The 15,000-nt window shown below is 48.2% G+C and overlaps 1 protein-coding gene across 3 annotated transcripts in view; it reads left to right on the top strand.

Moving 5' to 3' along the window:
- The first annotated feature begins 919 nt into the window (after positions 1 to 919).
- klf12b (Kruppel like factor 12b) overlaps positions 920 to 15,000 on the top strand; it is a 37,273-nt gene continuing 23,192 nt past the window's right edge. Inside the window, exon 1 of one of the 3 annotated variants that reach the window (XM_068573191.1) lies at positions 920 to 1,075. The gene's annotated coding sequence lies outside the window, so the exon portion shown is untranslated. The other 2 variants (XM_068573190.1, XM_068573192.1) reach the window with 2 other exon arrangements.

Raw genomic sequence — 15,000 nt, 5'->3', positions numbered from 1 at the left:
ACAGATTTCTATAAAAGTTAATTGAATATCTTAATTTCAATGTCTATCTTTTAACTGACTGAAGAATCATCGCCATCAATATCAAGCCAATTTAATAAACCAACAATTTTTGAACTATTTCCTGACATTTTATTGAGCAGGCGATTAATCAATTAATCACTTAATTAATTTTGATAATTAATGTAATACTTATAATTGGTAGTGTATGGATAGTACATAATTTGTGAATTGTATTTTTCTCGAGGTCAAAGCTATGATCTTTGGAAACACAGGTGTAAGAAAAATACCTATACCATTACTTACTAATGATTAAAATATAGATGTATTACAATCCAATGCTTTTTCTCTAGATATCAAAAACCTCTTTTTGTTAAATACTTCAATATGTAACAATAAGCCTGTTCTTATTGTTGAATGATAAGCAGTCCAACAGACCTACGTCAATAAATTACATTTTTTCTTCTTCTTCAAATCCAGTTTCCTAAATGACTCACATTTGGGGCAACTTGAATTAACTAATTAAATGAACTAATCCAACTAACTTTCTGATCCACAATGAAGACCCAAAGTCAATTAAAAATGCTTTCAGCAAAATATTGGATCCAATTAGATTGTATTTACGATTGCCATAACATTTACAATTCCTATTCGCGAAAAAAAAAAAAAAAAGACTCTAAACTTGTACTTTATAAACCAAACAGTTACAATAATGAACTTGCCCTCCGCCTCCACCACACCTTTTCTTTCCCGTCCGCCTCCACCTTCCTCCCCGTCCCCTTTAAACGGGGAGGCGCTCCGGCCGGTGCGCGGCCCCCACCCCCCCCCCCCCTCCTCCCCCTCCTCCCTCCTCCCTCCTCCCTCCTCCTCCTCACCCGGGGCTCTCCGCCGCTCCGGCAGGGCAGAGGGAGTGAGGAGCACGGGCTGGCAGAGAGCGGACGCGTCGGAAACCTCCCCGGAGTGGCCCCCGTGTAATTCGATGCATGCTGTTAAAGCTTAGAGTATATTGTCTTCCCCTTCGCTTATGAAGCCTCCACCCACCGGCCCACCCTACATTTAGCGGATCATGTGACTCGGGGTAAGTCGTTTGCAAGTACAACAGTTCTCTGTGCGCTCCCATTCATTTCCTGAGAACTGCCTGAGCCGAGCAGCTGAGAGGCAGAAGGGGAGGGAGCTGCTCACTCACATGCACTCACACTCACTCACTGTCACACACACACACACACACACACACACATACACACGCACACACACACACACAGGCACACACGCACACCTACACGCGCGCGGAGTGAGAGGAGAGGAGGAGAGGAGACAGAGGATTGTAGGAAGGGAAAACAGTCTCCACCGGCTCTGCAGCTTCTGACAAGGTCTGTGCATTTCTTTTCTGTCCTGTTCCCATGCTGGCTGGCTGTGTGTTGTGTGCGTGTGTGTGTGTATGTGTGTGTGTGTGCTGTGTGTGTCATGTCGCTGGGCTTTGTGCTTGTTGTTCAGTGCGTCTCGTTCAGCTGTCATTTCCCTGTCAAAGCAGACGTGACAGCTCAGATCACCTATGGCATTGTGTTTTGTGCCTGTCAGTGTGTGTGTGTTTGGGGGTTGGGTGTGAGGTGGAGGAAACAAGAGACCCTGGCATGGTGCTGACTGGACCTGAAATACACATTTTCCCAACGTGAATGTGTAATAAGCTGTCATGACACAAGCGCGAACGCACGGCATCCTGACCCCCAACCGAAGCCCTCGGCTCACTTATTCGACCTCGAGAGAAACTTCTGAACATATCAGCCCGAGCAGAGTGGCGGCGGTGTAGAATGGTACTGACTCGAGTGTCTTAGTGGTGGTGTGTGTGTGTGTGTGTGTCTGTGTGTGTGTGTGGTGGGGATACAAGAGGAGTGCAGTGAGACGGCACCAAACTCTCAACACTTCTCGCTGTGAAAGCAAAAAAGAAAGAAAAGTTTGCTGCTTGTCAGAGTTTCATATGCATGCCTTGCGAGAGTTGTGTGTGTGTGTGTGTGTGTGTGTGTGTGGGTGTGCATTTGTGTAAAGCATTGTGGTACGTGTGTGTGTCTGTGTGTGAAAGAGAGACAGAGAGAGAGGAAGAGAGAGAGAGAGAGACAGGCTTGTTTGCCCACCGTTGCCGATACTGTAGCAGCTTAGAGACAAGGCTGTTAGTAACGGGTTAAACATTAGGAGGCTCGGGTAGCGGAGAAAGGACACTGGGGGTGTGTGTGTGTGTGTGTGTGTGTGTGTGTGTGTGTGTGTGTGTGTGTGTGTGTATTTGTGCGTGCGTGTGTGTGTGTGGGAGTGTTGCAGGGGTGGTGTCTTGGATGTCATCGACAGCGCTCTCACTTCCCGGGTAATAGTCATTGGTATTGATGGGTGGCTGTCAGAGAGGCAGGGGAGCCACCAGGTTGGGGAGAGCGGCCGGGGGGCTGGCCCTTGGCTGTTATTTTCAATTACAGGGGACCAGGGCAGAGCTGACAGCAAAGGCATTTGTTCATCCAGCAAGGGGAGGGATGGAAGGAGGGAGGGAGAGGGTGTGTGTGTGTGTGTGTGTGTGTGTGTGTGTGCTGAGGGGAGAGAGCAGGAGAGAGGGGAGGAGGGGCGAGGGGGGTGAGACTCTGGCCTCTGCTCCTGGGTTTGATGTGGAAACTGAGCACTGACCTCTGTGACTTTACCCCCGCGTTGCGGAGAGGCCCAACCTTGCCTTTAACTGTGTGACAGAGAGAGAGAGAGAGAGAGAGTGTGTGTGTGTGTGTGTGTGTGTGTGTGTGTGTGTGCATTTAAGTAGGGGTCTCATCCAGTGGGGGTTTGGTCATGTGTGTGTGTGGAGATGAGACCCCCTGCAGCTCACGGATGTTCAGCGAGTGAGATTAGAGCCCATTTAAACTCTCACTTAAATCCATTTACAAAGGGCTCTCTCCCTGTGCATGAATAAGCAGGCTGACATTACCACACATGCGGAGAAGACTCTGTGAGCGTGAGCAGCGAGGGACAGTGGCATCGGGGCTCCGAAACGGGGCGAGACCGGGTGGCGTCACCTGACGAAGTGGTCTAATTCTAATTTTGCGGGCTGTTTCTGCGATCTCGTGGTTCAGCGTCGCGGCTCTGACATTAAAGTGCATGTCGGCGTATGTCGGTGTATATCGGCGCGTTGTGTGGAGGCGTCGCGGTCAGATTCAGATGGTGTTTGCTGCCACTAGCGGCGGCCCGTACCTGTACGAACAAATCTTTAACGGCGACGTTGTCACGTTACAAATACGCGACTTTTGTCGGCCATGGAAACAATATTTATGTCATGACTCGAAAATAGGTAGCTGGAGGACTATTATTCATAAAAACTGTTTACTACTAAAATAAATGCTTGAACCTGTATATAAAAATAATGAACTGATGCCCTTTAATGAACTGAAAGTACACTGTGAAAGGCTTAAAGTTCCAAGAGTGAAACACAAACAACTCCCAGACCGGACAACGCTGTGATAGCAACCTGTCAATCACCTTGTAGTCCCGCCCTAAAGCATACTCTGCTTTATGGTCTATTTGACTTTAAATACAAAATTAACCTTAAACTAGAGATTAAGACCATGAACCCATGTTTACAATGTTTACTGAGGGAATAAATCAAGAGAGAAGGAGAGTCATTTTCCCATAGACTTCTACACTGTCAGACGTATTTTTGTAGTTGAAGGAGTCGCCCCCTGATGGCGGGGAGAGAGAATGCAAGTGTTAAGACGCTTGCGACTTGGCTTCCCTTTTCAGACGTGCAGGTCGCTGCCTGGCTTGAACTAGCAACAGACTGTATGTACCAGTGAGCTGAAAGCTGTAGCAGCATGACCTGTGATGCGTTCACTTACCAATGTGTTTTCTAAAATTCAGCAAAATAATGCTAACTGGGTCACTTGAATCAGTGATTTGTAATTTCCACTCCTACCTAGCTGCTGTCTTGTTGTTGTGTCCTCTTCAAATGTTTCCGTTGGCATCTCTAGCAAAAAATTTAAAAAAAAAAAAACCTAAACCATTTTGCCAATTTACCTCTTTTGACATACTTTGGATCTGATATCCTCATCGACATGTCGATATCGAGACATCTTAACGCTATTATTGAGATCAGGTCAGGTTTAGCCACAAAACCGAATTGGTTTGGAATTGGAGAAAGTTCTTGAGTATTTGCTGAAGGATGCTGTTGTTTTCCTTGTTAGGAGGCAGTGATGCATTCTGTGTGTTTGCCGCTCTCTCTCTCTCTCTCCCCACATGCTCTCCCAGCACCCAATCAAGAGCTTCACTTTGAGATGATAACGTCTAACAGCTGCTTTCTAATGCCGTACATATGCTTGTAAATACAACTGTACAGGTATGATCACGAACAATAAGACTTGGTACCGGGTTGTCCCCCCGCAGCAGCAGCATCAAGCTGCTCCACTGTCACTCTGATTCCTTCAATGGCTCAACCCCCCACCTCAGCCAAGAGCTTACGATAGAAATCGGTGCAGGTGGGAGTGGGGTGGAGGGTGTGGGAGGTGTGGTGGGGGTGGGGGGGGTTCTCAATTAAAAAGCCAATCACCAACAGATAGACTCTATCTGTCCATCATCGCCGCTGCGCCCGGCACACTTAATTGCGCGGCGGGACCCCCCCCCCCTCCCCCTTCTTCTACCAAAGGCATCATCTGTCCGCCACAGATCACCAACGCACAAATTGGACGCGCGTTGACAGACGAAATCTTTCAGGAAGGGCAGCAGCGCTGTGCTCTCGAACGTGCAGTCCCCTGAAGGGAACGCGTACGCTCACCGTCTCATCCGGGGAGACGGTGAGCGTCCCCAGCCCCCACCCACCTAATCGGCTGGGTTAACCGCTGCCGTATTGACTGACTGCTGTACCACGGATCCATGTGGGTGTTATGGAGTGTATCGTCATTGATTGCAGATAGACTGCAGTGCGCTGTGCAGCTGGACTCGTTCGGGCTCTGCTGCTGTGAAGCCACAAAGGGAGCGAGGCGGGTCACGGAGGTCGGTTGTGCTCGAGGTGCAGCGCCACAGTGTTACGTCAAACCCTGGAATTGTCAGCCACGGTAAACCTCATGCACAAAAACATGTACACAACGACCCACGCACAGCTCTTACAATAGACTAGCGCACGCAAATGCAACGTGTGAGGCAGGCGGCAGCCAAAGAGGCGGGCGATGGATGTACGCAGTACAGTACGCATACCTGTCCAGTGGGTTAAAAGTTTTGCAGGTATTGGTTTTGCCATTTCCCTTCTGAACGGCACGTCGGCAGTTCCTCACGTTGGACTTCCGGCATTCGTAGGCGACGGCTGTTGGCCGTCCTCACCCTGGGGTGCTGTTATTTCACCATGTCAGAAGATGACAAAATGTTCTCTCCCTCCGCTATCTCCCTTGTGGATTCAACCTTCGACCCGCCGGTGTCCAGCCCACGTTTGTTTACCAAAATTTCAGTTGAGGTTGTACATGGAGTGCTGGAGCGTGCACGTGTGTGTGTGTGACAGAGAGAGAGAGAGAGAGAGAGGGGGGCGGGAGCGGGGGGAGAGGGGGGGAGTGTTGCACAACAGGGAATCCGAGACTCCTAGTCCAAAAAGTGAACCCAGACAGAGGGACCTAGAGGGAACTACGATGTAAAACGGGCGATTTCCGCTTGTCAAACGTCAGCGTGAGTATTCAGAGTTTCTGCTGCGTTGCTCTGTTGAGTTCCTTCCACAGTGAAAACCCTCTGGAGAGCAACCAAGCTTGTCTTTCCATCGCAAGAAAAATTGCCAACAAAGGGAGGCAAGATGATGTTGCCTGACCAGCTCAGCGATCCAAGTTTTTTTTCTTTTTCTCCAATGACACCATCTCTAGAGCAGCACACTCAGTGCTTACTGGAAGTGACTAATTTACCAGACCCCACCCACCGCCCCCCGTCCTCCCCCAACACAAACTCTGATTTTAAGGTTGCGCGACGTGTTTCCACGGCAAGGAGGGAAAGGTATGTCAATGGCCAAGAGTGCGTTTCCCCCTTTAGCCGAATACGACTGGTGGACAGCAGGAAGGAGAAATGGAAGGAAGCCTAGACAAGAGGATGGAAGAGCGTTCAGAGTCAGCATTTTCAGAGGGTTTGGACCCTTCAGCTGGTTTTACATGAAGAGTTGCAGAACCTTTGGGGAGCCGCAACCTCTCCAGCTTCAGCACAGATGGTTTCAGCAGACCTGCGTGAAGGATGCTGCAGCGCACTTTGTTTCCAGTTATACTGCATGTCAAGGAAAATACGCAAACAACATGTGGAATCCATTTTGGTAAGGGTGGGGGTGGTGGTGCGTGGCATTCCACAGACTCCTTTGGCCGTAGAAATGTCAGTCCGAGCCGTGGACCATAACTCCTCTCAATTAGCTGCCGCGACCAGGTATCAGCACGCCGCGGATATCGGTCCAGCAAGGGGAGGGTAAAAATTGATGGAGGTGAAGGCGTGAGCGCATGAGTAATGGAGGTAAACACAGCTGCCGGCTTTTATTGAGTGAGAGCTGGAGAGCTGCATTGGGTCAAACCGAGGGGGAAAAACTCGGTGAGCGAGAATAACCGCGCAGGCGTTTGATGCAACAACAACAAAACAAAAAAAAAAAAAAGCACCAGCGGGTCAGAAGGTTTGGATCGCCCTGTTATTGGTCGTTCGATTATGTCAGGTTGTGTTAAGGTGGGCACATCGCGCCGCTGCACCAAGAGGACCCCCGCAAGAGCGTGTAACGTCAAAGGCACGTGTGTTTGTGTGTGCATACATACTGCCTTTTTTTGTGCGGATAACGAGTGAGAAAAAAAAATGGCAGAGCAAGAAATGCAAAAAGCAGAAAAAAGAAAAGTGTGTGTTTAAGTATGTTTAAGTGCCATGTGTTCCGATGCAACTTGCACGCAGTGTTGATATAGATGAGTCAGTGTGTCGGTGCCTCAGCACGCTCATTGTGTATCACTATTGTAAAACATCTAGGTCGAGCTTTGAGAGTGCATGTGAGTGCACATGTGCTGCGATGCATTCAGTAGGCTAGGCCATTGTGAGTGTATATGCACACAGTGCATATGTTGGGGGCGAGGGAGGCGAGGGAGGGGGGGGGGGGGCGCTCACAAACACACACAGACACACACACACACATTCAGACATACATGTTGTAACACTAGCGCGCACACACACGCATACACATACAATGTCGAAGCCTGGGGGGATAAAAGGCAGTAGCCTACTCCCAAGAATCCCCCATTAGGGCTGGAGTGTACTGGCCTCCCCTCGGGGAAGGCAGGAAGAGCGAGACAGAGAGAGAGTATATGTGGGTGGGTTGGAAGGATGCAGGTTATTGTGTGGACGGCTAATCTAATGCATCCCACCTCTGACCAGTTCGGACCAGAGCCGAGAGCGGGTTTCCCCTCTGACCCTCCGCTGCTCGCTGAATGGCAGCAATGACCTTAGAGCGAGCGGGGCAACGGCGGGCCTCCACCTCGCTACACCTTCACCGTCATCTCGTGGGCTTCTATTCTTAATGTGGGCTTTCAACATTTCAACAGCATTTTCTTTTTTTTGTGTGGATTCCTCACCTGAGGGATTATTCACCGTTTTTTGTTTTGTTCTATCCTATTCTGTTGTGTTATTGTGAATTCTTTCTGGGGCCGTGCCCACAATGCACCTCTGTCAGTTTCAGACGATCATTAAGCGCTGCAGCATGGTCACCTCAACCTGTGCACTGAAAGTAAACAAGGGGACTCGAACAGAGTCACTGAGGGCATTTTCTTTCTCCTTTTTCTTTTTGTAATGATTCACCGGAGTCTGCCTCTCCTCTCTCTGTCTCCCTGCAGTTCGTACTGTACATTTCGCTATAAACATGCAGAGAATATCGCAGTGTCTCCCTGAAAGCACCGCATCCACCAACGGGCGATCATCCTGCTTCGCTCGGCTCCACCCCCCCACCCCCAATTGGTCCAAGTGAGGTTTTTGTGTCAGAGGCTATTTTAGACGCACAGCCACTGACCCTACTGCATTTACAGAGGTGTGTGTGTGCGCGTGTGTGTGTGTGTGTGAATGCGTGTGTGTGTTCCAGAGAGGGGTCAGCCGATTTACACGGAGGCGAGGCGACCTCGTGGCGTTATCGGCACTCTAAGGAGCCGCTTCATGGCATTTGTTTGCGGTTTGTGTGGCACCGAACCGAATCCAGCCCTCGCGCGGAATATTTAAGTCTCTCCTTCTGATTCCATGACATGAAAAATTATCTTCAATTGGTCATAAACCGGTCTAGGATTGTGTCACAAATTGCTTTGACTTCTAAGTGGAAGCCTGCTCGGGTAATGCCACCTCACTTTAGAGCCGTCACGGTCACAGCTTGTTTAGCTGTTTCTCTGCCGCATTTGAGGCAACATGATGCAAGAGGATGTCAGACTCTTCTGTTTACCTCTCTGTGGAGCACTGTGGAGGAGGGTGTGTGTGTGTGTGTGTGTGTCTTGTTAGAGTGTGTGCGCACACTGTAGGTGTGTGTGGGTGGCTGTTTGTGTTGAATGGGCATCTATATTCTTCTTTTACGAGCAGAGCTGAAACATTGAGAGACACGGTTGTGTGTTTGTGTGCGTCTGTCTGTTAATCGAGGATAAATATGGTTCACTGCGGTTGCAGGCAGAGGTCACAAGGTGTGTGTGTGTGCGTGCATGTGTGTGTGTGTGTGTGCTGTGTGTGTGCGCTGTGTCGCCAGATTGCAGAGCGGAGCTAGGACTCAGGAAGTCAGCGCTGTAAGAAGTTGGTTTGACACACAGACACAGACAGACAAACCAGACAGCGTCTGATTCTTCTTTTTCGCTTTGAGTGTTTCCTCTCAGAATAAGCAGCTTCTTCATTTCCCACAGTTTCACAAGGCCTTAGAAAAAAGGACGGAGGTGGTCTTAGCGGAGGTGGGGGAGCTTTTGAGAAAAGCTTTAAAAAAAAGAAGAAAAATCACAAAAGATTTCCTCTTTGACCTATTGAGAAAAACTATATTTTATACAGGCTAATAGAAAAATTCAAGGTGATTTTTTTTTATTCTTTTATCCGACCGAGCGTTTGACATTTTAAAGAGTCAGTAGAGACATACCTGGTTGAAGTGTTATTATATTGACATAACTTCTATTTAACTGGCATCTGCTCGGCTCTATAAAGTGAGTGCTTGTGACAATATGTATACGTGAGATTGTTCGGCATCTTTATCGGCGTTTCCGCCCACTGTTTGAGTACCTTTATTAAAAAATGGTTTTGTAAACATACTGACACAGCAGAGGCGCTGTATGTACTGTCCTCTCAGCCTCCTACAATTCATGTACATGTGTATACGTGTGTGTGTGTGTGTGTGTGCGCGCATGCATGTGTGTGTGGTAGTGAAGGCAGTGGACATGAGCTGCATCCGGCAACCTCATCCCCCTCATCCCGACAGGATTACTGACACAGGATCCTCCTGCCCCTGGCAGAAATAGCAAGGACCCAAGGGCAATCCACAAGAATATGGGAACTTCCGCGGCCCTTAGTGTTGTGCAAATGTGTGGTGTTTGCGTATACGTGTGTGTGTGACTGTGTGTGTATGTGTGTGTGTATTCTGTGCGTCTGGATGCTTATCAACTCTGTTTTAAATGCTGCTGGTTTCCTCCCAGTTGCTGAGCTCAGGAACATGAGTTCAGTGCGTTTTAATCAAACAGCAAACGGAGCCCAGGAGCTTGAACTTAACATGGCACCTTTTGACTTGCTGTCCACCATGAAATAGATCACCTCAACCTATGAAGGAAGGTGTGTTGTCGTTGGAGACTTCCACACTGGGCCTGTTTCTTTTCTTCTAATCTGCGTGTGCGTTTTTTTATTAAATGTTTTTCACTCAAAGCTAGTTTTCCCCACAGTGGGAGCTTGATTTGTATTCTGACAGACGGTTCAACGCGATCAATACTCCTCCGTTCAGCCTGCATGTGCACAATGGTTTAATGTGCATCTTTTGGAGCTGTCTCAGTCCGTGACCCTTTTAATATTTTTTTCACCACTATTTTTGCCAAGTCTTAGCATACTTTGTTGACGGGCTCTTTAAATCAAATCCCTCTCTGGTAAGTGTTTTATCGTGCTTCCCAGTTTCTTGTGACGTAAGGAGAGGGAACCAAGAGGTGGGTCTTGAGTTGTCTAGAGTGAGGTCATTCATGTGCGCCACATCAAATCCAAACGACAGGCGACGCCTGCGCAGCGTCAGGCAGGCAGAGGACGACGTTCAGTCCAAATTGATGGAACCTGATAAGCTCCCAGACTTTGGCAGTATGTCCAAGAGATGAAAACATCTAGTGCACGAGCAGTGTGCTCCGTCTAATAATAACTGTTTTCATGAAGAAAGCTGTTCCCAGGGGGAAACAGGACAGGGTGTTTTGAGGTAAAGTGCATCAGCTGAGTGCATCTCTAAGGGGTTTTTAACCCTAAAGGGGTAGTGCATGTAAACTGCGGTTTGATGCCATTGTATGCTTGTCGGGGGGTTTAGTGAAGTCCGCGCTTCGGCGAGCGCCGAGGCTGCAGCACTCTGCTCTCTTGAGCCGCGTTCAGAAATGTCCCAGAAGCACCCAAAAGACTCCGCTCGCTGCTCCTGCCAAGGAAAACACGGCTTATGAAATGGAAATTCTGAGACCATTCACAGAGTGCCAGGACCGACGAGAAGAAGAAGAGGAAGAAGATGAAGAAAAAAAACCCAGACCATGTCCATCGCAGTACATTCAGGAGTTGAAGTCTGAGACAGAAAACACACAGGAAACTAAATGGTGTCACTGTTTACCTGGTGGCCGCTGTTCAGGGTTGGGAGGTCTTTAAAGGTAAACTCCATCTTTCTTTTTTTTTTTAGACATATAGGCCAGTTATGGCTCTTCTGCCATCTCAGAACCCACCAGCTGACGGTCAGATGACAAATAACGGGCTATTACTTTTTAAGCCAGACTTCCTCTTCCGCGCGCTGCTCCTCGTCTACGACATTTGAGTTTGTAGGTAAGAAACGACGCGTACGACCGGATTGTTGGGGTGATGACGAACTAAATCATCGCTAGGTTCCTCACACTGCATCTCGGCCAAAGCGTTCAGCTTCTTCTGCGTCCCTCAAGGAAAGTTCATGCATTCAACCAAAGCCTGCTCCAACGTGATTGGTCAATACCACATAGACAACCGACGGGATCCAGAACGATTGCGATGCCAAAATCTGGTCCAGTTGCCGACAGATTCATTAATCTCAGAGTTCACAGAGACGACGTTTTTCCCGGCTCTGGAGGGAGTTATGTGTAAATAATATGTCTGTGTAACAAATGTGGGACATCAGTTTGAAAGATGTGAACATTTATCTGTCTGGGACGGTCTAATGAAAAAAAAGAGGGGGGAAAAGCATCTGTTGCATTGTAGGAAATGTAGTTTTGTTTTGAGAGACTTTGATCCGTCTCTCTTGAGCGCGCAACTCTATGTGTCTTACTAAATTGCCGCTCCACACATTAAGGCAAGTAAGCACTCCCATTTAGGTAATCTGAGAGTTCATCTGAACAGAGAAGGGAACACAGCGTGGGAGCTTCTTCACTCTGAGTTTTCCACTCGCTCATCTTGAGGAGGGACTCCGCATTAGATCTCATGAGGAGGTTTTGAAAAGCATTTACAGCACTCTGCCGACAGCGGTGACATCTGACAATAAGAAGGGCTTGAAGTTTGAAGGTGTTATGATGGAGATGATGATGATGATAATCATGATTATGATGATGATGATCCAAATACCTTCTATGACATGTAGCTTTCATTTCTTTTTTTCTTTTTTTTTATGATTCCATTTCTCCTCTACCTCAATTATGCGGTATAACAGAAATAATCAATTTATAATGTTGAAATATCAAAATAGATTTGTTTTTATTATTGCAGAAAACAGTTAAAAAATAGTTTCATAGCTAGTTTTTCTGTTTCCCTCCCTATACTTTATTCATACTACACATTTCTATGACATCATGTCTTCCACACAGTGAAACAGATGTCAAAACGTCTCATTCTGAATAGTTGTGTATGCGTTCTGGCTTCGTAGGGCAGCACTGAACTCTGTGTGGGGGTTTGAAGGTTCCAAGTCTCCTCGAATCGTTCGACCACTCAAACCGCTGTTACTTGCCTGGGCGCAGCCACTCTTTCAGCGTTAACTCTGCAGGGAACCGTGTGAATGGGCTCCCAGGACCGGAATGAGGCCAACGAGATGAGGTCATGAGCAGACGCAGCTTAACGTGAAGCAGACTGAGGTTAGAAAATCAGCTGTGATTCAGCTGTGGCTCTATTGTGTCTACAAAGGCAGGAATGTTTCATTCCCTAACACACACATTTATATATTAGACCCATTTATTTTCCAGACTCTGCAAAGGGCCGCTAAAACAATTCTTCTTTTTTTTTCCATCTTCAGGCATGCGTTCTTTTCGCATGGTCGTGAACATGGTGGCCACTTTTTTCTGAAAAAAAGTGTCTGCACAGAGGGAGGAAGTAGAGGAGTGTGTGCTGGCTGAAGCCAGCGGCCGGAGGGCTGCTTATCAGGCCAATGTGTCACGTTGAGGGGGGGGCGGGGGAAGAAGAGGGAAGTGAGCAAAGAGGCCAGCGGCTCACACAACAATGGGGCAAAACACAAGAAATGCTCATCTCACGGCTCCTCACAGCTCCGCCCCTTTTGGTGCCTTTGCACTTCAAGCCCTAGATACTCATTTGTTCTATCATTTGCAAAATTGTTTTCCTTCGCTGTTTCCTTCCCTTGCGTTTCCTTTTTTTCTCTCTTCTTCTTCTTCTTCCTCCCCTCTCTTTGGGAGAGGACCGGGTGGGGGGTTGGGCGGGGGTCTGTTGGCATTCTTGCACCGTGTGCTTTGCGCTCCACCGGGCCTTGGCTCCAGTCCATATCCCCTCTCTACCCTCTCTCGCTTCTCTGACTCCCGCCCCTCCCCTCTCCCTCCCTCCCCCCCTCAACCTCTTCAACTCCCCTCGCTCGCTTCCCTAACCACTGCTCCTGCCAGCGACTCCAACCAGCCCCCACCCTCACCCACTTCTCTTTGCTATCACCTTCCTCAACACTTCCTCAAGTTTCACCCATAATTCACTGCCCCCCTCCCTCTTTCTCCCTTTCTCCCTTCCATCGCCTTCTCTCCCATCCCGGCCCCCGTGGCGTCGGCAGGTCCGGCCTCTGTGACACAGATGCACCCGGTAGCTCTGGGCGCTCGAAACAAAGCATTGGAAACAAAGCATAGTCCGTCTGTTACAGTGCGTTATTCTGGGGGGCGTGTGTGGCGTTCGAGTGTGTGCAAGAGGGGAGATGAGAGTAAAAGCGGAGATTGTACACACAGCCTGATACTAAGTCTTTTTTTTTTTCACAAGTTTGCTTGAGCTTAACTCTCTCGCTCTCACAGAAAATGTCTTCCCCCGGCGCTGTGCGAGCAAAGCAGTGTCTGTCTTCACAACTTGCAGGCGCTGCAGAGAGAACGAGAAGTCACAGCACAGGCGTGATAAAGCTGAAACCCCGCTCCCGCCGACTGGTTTTGTTGCAATTCTTTATTTATTTTTTTTACACACGTTTCCCTCGTGAAATATGTTGGGTTCATACGGTGTGTGGACAGCTGCACACGAAGGCGAGGATGATGTCACCGGTGTACGAGGTCAACGTTTTGGTCTCAGAGTTTCAGTCGTTTGCCACCTCTAATTGATCCGGCTGCTCTGTTCAGGGTTGGGCTTTATCCTTCCACTCCAGCGAGTCGCTATCGCCTCCATCAGCACGAGGCCATCAGCAAACTTGGAGATATGGTGGACCTGAGGTCATGGATGCTGTGGCAGTCTCAGTTCACACTTTGAAATGCATAACAAATTAATAAAGCACAACTAGAATAAAATAAAATATATATATTTATATATTTATCTATTTCTATTTTTTCTTCTGCTGCTGCTCGGACTGGCCTCAATCTTCACCTGCTCCCTTTGCCTTTTTTCTTTTTTCTTTTTTTTTTCATTCGAGGGATTTCGATGGGGGACGGGAGGGCGGGTATAGTAGCGAGAGAGAAATGAGATGCCTCAACACTCCACTGCCCTCCTCCTCCTCCTCCTCCTCCTCCTCCTCCCCATCTAACTCCCCCACACACCTGGGATGGCCATTTCATTTCGAAGCGCAGCGAATGGAAAGGTGATCTTAATCTACCCTGTTTCCCTCTAACCTCCCTCCCCCCAACCCCCCTGCTCTCTCCATCTCCCACACACGGAGCCTCATACACTGATGGACAGCACTCTGCTGGCTGCCTCAGCCTGCCGCACAGCAGACCAAATGGAGGGACACTGGATGCACGTCGGTTTATTACCTTGAACAAATTCTCCTCATTTCAAGCTCAATCACTGTTTAATATTTTATATATATATATATATATATATATATATATATATATATATATATATATATATATATATATATATTTGGCTTTGTGATCCTGAAGCTGTAGCAGGCCTGCGGGTTCCTTCCACGACAGTTGACACTTCGGTCAAAGTGATTCAACGTGACCCTTTAATAAGCGGACCCCCTCCCACTCACTCTTGTTAGCTCATTACTCAGTGTTGGTCTCTCTCTCTCTCTCTCTCTCTCTCTCTCTCTCTCTCTCTCTCTCTCTCTCTCTCTCTCTCTCTCTCTCTCTCTCTCTCTCTGTGGTCATTACAGTCACGACCAAACGTATGCAGCGGCCATTGATTTCCCGATGAACAGCCCACTGCAGGCCACTTCATTAGGCCGGTGATCTCGCACCACCACTAGATTAGCTGCGCTGTCGGCTCATTGGAGGCAAAAAAAAAGGTGCAACTCTCACAAGCTGTGCAAAGGTGTTCGGATCTTTTTCAATATCAGGAGTGCACGCTTCAAGGCAGCGTGGAGAACAAAATGAATTTGGATGAGGAAAAACTTTTTGGGTGGTTTAAACAAAAAAGAAACTCTTGAGAAATCAATCTATCTCATCAGAGTGTCTCCTTCCCTTCCTAAAATGA

This window comes from Clinocottus analis, unplaced genomic scaffold, assembly GCF_023055335.1.
Source record: "Clinocottus analis isolate CAN_PGR_092001 unplaced genomic scaffold, fCliAna1.0.p SCAF_12, whole genome shotgun sequence".
NCBI lineage: Eukaryota > Metazoa > Chordata > Actinopteri > Perciformes > Cottidae > Clinocottus > Clinocottus analis.
Note: the sequence above shows the minus strand (reverse complement) of the source record. Positions and strands in the feature narration are given on the sequence as shown.